The sequence below is a fragment of the Triticum aestivum genome, chromosome 5A (assembly GCF_018294505.1).
Source record: "Triticum aestivum cultivar Chinese Spring chromosome 5A, IWGSC CS RefSeq v2.1, whole genome shotgun sequence".
Lineage (NCBI taxonomy): Eukaryota > Viridiplantae > Streptophyta > Magnoliopsida > Poales > Poaceae > Triticum > Triticum aestivum.
Genome location: NC_057806.1, coordinates 620332537 through 620336995, shown reverse-complemented (window position 1 = coordinate 620336995; position 4459 = coordinate 620332537). Strand labels below are relative to the sequence as shown.

The 4459-nt window shown below is 49.1% G+C and overlaps 1 pseudogene; it reads right to left on the bottom strand.

The window, feature by feature from the left end:
• On the bottom strand, positions 1-3711 carry LOC123101651 (BTB/POZ and MATH domain-containing protein 3-like; annotated as a pseudogene).
• Positions 3712-4459: the final 748 nt, after the last annotated feature.

Below are 4459 nucleotides of genomic sequence, written 5' to 3'. Positions count from 1 at the left end.
TTACTTCCACATTGCCATGATAATATCCTTTGTCACTTTCAGTTCAGCGGGCAAGATTGTAGATATCACCTCCTTGAGAAGAGATGGGCAGCTGGATTTCAGATGCTCATACCCATCACTCTTTGCCACCATCGCCTCCAAATTGGAGGGGGTAGCAAGGAATTTCAAACAAGCTTCTTTCAGATGATGAAAACCATGTTGTTCGGCTAAAACCAAACTGGTTGCCACCATGCTGGAATCAATGTGATTGCATAATTTCTCCTCGCATATTAGCTTTAGCCTGCCAATGTTGTACCTGTCAGCTGCTACGAGCAGATGGCCGGCCATCACCACATCAAGCACTGCTGGAAGTGAGTCAGTGTATATGAAATGGAGCAAAGACTCGAACACATCAGGTTCCATGTCACAGATTTCAATAGGGCTAGCGGCAGAACTCTCCTGCATGGCCCCGAGGAGCTCCGCCTTGAAGACGGATGACCGGGCAGCAAGGACACACCTATGAGCGGAGAATATCTCTCCGCCAACTTGAAAGGTTAGGTCTGCGGCGTCTTTGTTATACAGGAGGTCCCTGAGATGCCGGTGCAGGTCGCTCGGAGGAACCCTTGATTGTTTGTCGGTGTGGGTCTCCTTCATGATTGTGACATCTCACCTGATGGTGAGGCAATCGTCTCTCAGGTGCGCCGATCCCTCTAGATCAACCTTCTTGACGAAGTCCTGGTAGCCCCTGGATGAAACTGCCCTTGAGAAGGTATTTGCATGGCCACGGCTATATGAAGGCACCGGTTCTCCATTCAGGTCAAGCACACTGAACGTGTATTTCGCCTTCACATCTTGGGCACCAACAGGTTCGAGAAATAGATAAACAGATATGAAATCGGGGTAGCTCTTACGGCTACCGTTTGGGTAATACCTCACGACCCAGTCGTGGCCGCCAACACCAAACCGGGTAGAAGTCATGCACTCGCCATTCTTGAGTAGCGCCTTGGCTCTCGAGTATCCATCTACCTTGAGCACAGACGACACTTCATCAGATTCAGCTACAATGGCAGCAGAGTTCGTGAAATGGAGGATCCATCTGTGACCTTTCTGGTATCTCGTATTAATAGAACGATAAATGTATTGAAAGAATCCCAATTAGAATCCGTACCATAATGGCCCTCCCTGATTGCATAAGAAAGTATGGAAAGGAATAACGGAATATCTTTTCTTTCCTTTGAAGATACTGGTATTTCTTTTGGGAAATGTTAACTGGCTGATGTCAGTTTTTTCACATTTTCTGGGTGAACCTTGTTATTGCCGTCCGATCAAGCCGCACAGATCGATCTCGTCGCAGCAGGTTGCCTGCCACGTCATGTACATATATATAGTCGTTCGTTGTGCGGCCGAACACAAGAAACGAAGCATGCTGCACACAGCAGTCATCACCCATTCACCCTCTCCCTCTAGTGTCTCTCACCCCCACCCCACACATTTTCTTCTTCCCCGTCCCTCCTTGGCCGTTGACCACTCTCTCCCTCACCGGGAGTTCGGGACCTGCAGATCAAGGCGGGACGAGGTTTTCGCATCTGATGCGGGAACTTCAGTCAAGTCAGTGACTGAACCGCACAGGTCAGGTACGGTGGCTGGCACTACTCTGAGGCACGCGACCTTGCTGTCTTGAGAGCCCTGCCTCCCCCCCTTTTTTTTTTGAAAAGAAGGTAGATAGCTTTCTACCTTATATTTCAAAACAGGCCAGGCCTGGGGACCAAAGGTCGATTACATGAAGCTTAAATTTGACACACAAGGTGCCCTGGCCATAAGCTGCCAGTTAAAGGAAAAGGGGGAGAAGCTAAGCTAGAAAAAGACACCAAGCGTCAATAGCCATCTGATCATCCTGATTGCGGCATCTATGCTTCCATAACCGGAGTAACTGCGCAACATACTGTTTTATGTATGATGATGACCATTGCTGGTGGTTGAAAATCCTGTCATTCCGAGCGTGCCAAGCGGTAACAGCAGCGGCAGCGAAGAGGATGTTGAACTTGCTGGATGCTGGCCATCGTTGCTGGGCCTGCTGCACGAAGCTGATGTCTGAAGAGCTGGAAGCAAGGTTATCGAGAGCAAACAGATGCCAAATGACCGTAGCTGGAGAGCAGCGCAGCGCCAAGTGCATAGCATATTCAGCCGCGGGGCAGATATCGCAGTCTTGGTGAGCAACGATGGATGTCCAGTGCTTCCTCATCATGTTGTCCCGGGTATTGAGCCGCCCCCAGAACAAAAGCCAAAGGAAGACGCGATGCTTGAGGGGAATGATCCGGTCTATGGGCGTCCTAGCTGTCGTCGCCGTCTTCGTTGCAAAGCCTGTGCGGTGGCCCGTGAGAAGAGGTCGCCGAGAGTAGTAGAAAACTTGATGTGCAGTGCCGCCGCGTCGCCGGGCAACCTTCCTCCCGCGCGCGACTCCCTCGCCGCATCTGCCATTCGCGCGCCGCTGTGCTCCGTCCCACGGGAGGCCTCGGACGGCGCGGCGGCCTCGTGTCCGGAGACTGCCAGCTCGGTTGTAGGGATATCTCGCAGAATTTGGCCATGTTCGATATTTAGCAGACAACAGAACTACAACATTGTGCTTAACAGAAAACTACAAAATGTTTTTCCCCTTTAAAACCAAGTTTTCGGAAACTGAATCCGAACAACCCGCATCAGCATAACAAGTGCACAGCAGCACTAATGTTCCGAGGGAAGAAATAACCAATTCCCCGTCACAACTATTAGTAGCTGACAGAGGATCTCAATAGTCAAATGCTTGAGGATTACATGCAGTTTTTTTGGCTTAGTGCTTTAAACTGAATTATACACAACATCCATAATTTACAGTCAGTTTTTTAGTGCGAAAGTAGGCATGAGTTGAGTGTTAATAAAATCGAACACAACGAAGTAACACAAGCATCTGGGTGATGTATCAAAAAGACGCACACAACTCACCGTTGTAGTCGGTCACAACAAAACAGGGCAACGGTGACGAGCAGTAGCATAATCAATCTACTCGCCTGAACATATATTTAGATTGAATGATTAGTACTAGTAGCATTTTTGTTCAGATAATAGTGCCAAACACAAACAGATAAATTGTCATGATAATATCCTTTGCCGATTTAAATTCTGCCAGGATTATTCTAGCTATCAGCTCCCTGAGAACAGATGGGCAGCTAGATTTCAGATGCTCATACCCATCACTTGCTGTCATCGCCTCAAAATTGGACGGAGAAGTAAGGAACTGGAAACAAGCGTCTTTGAGACAACGGAAACCATGCTGCTCGGCTAATGCCAAACTAGTTGCCACCATGTCGGAATCAATGTGACTGCACAATTTCTCCTCGCATATCAGCTTCAACCTCCCGATATTGTACCTGTCAGCCGCCACAAGAAGATGGCCAGCCATCACCACATCAAACTCAGGAGGAACCGAGTCGTGTATATGAAATGGAGCAATGACTTGAACACATCTGCTTCCATGTCACAGATTTCAATAGGACTAGCAGCAGAACTCTCCTGCATGGCTCCAAAAAGCTCCGCCTTGAAGACAGAAGACCGAGCAGCAAGGACACACCTGTGAGCAGACATGAGACAATGGCTGCCCGCCGACTTGAAAGGTTACGTCTGCTGCATCCTTGTTCTTGAGCAGGTCACCGAGATGCCGATGCAGATTACTTGGAGGAACACTTGTTTCTTGGGCATGGATGACGGTGATATCGCACCTTAGGGTGAGACAGTCGTCTCTTAGATGCGCCAATGCCTCCAGGTCAGCCTTCTTGATGAACTCATGGTAGCCCCAGCTTGTAATTTCCCTTGAGAATGTGCGTATAAGCCGACGGCTAAGCCGTCGGCATAGACCTGCCACGTGGCAGCCACTGGGAGCTCACGGCAGCTCTGTGCCGACGGCCTAGCCGTCGGCATAGTTTCTGTCTGTTTTTCTTTTTCTTTTTTCTATTTTGTTTCAGCTCAATTCATTTGAATATATACAGCACACAACAAATATATGCATCACATAACAGCTGGCCCAGCAGCATCACAGAACAAATTCATCATCACACATCATAAGAAGCATCACAAAGCATAAACATATAAGTATCATCACCACCAAGCATAAGAATCTCACAAACAACAATAAGAAACATCACAAGCATATAAGTATCATCACCACCAAGACCGCCACAATGTGACCCAAAGGCTTAAGCGCCAGGACGTCGAGCACCACGGAGGTCGTCACCGCCAAGACCGCCGAAGCCCAGGTCGTCACTGCTAGCGGCAGCGCTACCGCCAAGACCGCCTCCTCCTCCGCCTTCGCCTCCGTGGATCGGAGTGGTCGGGCTCCGTGTCTCCGGAGTGTTGCGAAGACCACCGCCAACGGTAGATCCACCTGTTCCCTGGATGTTGAAAAGACATATGCACGAGATATATGACTGTGTTGAAAGGCATGACATGC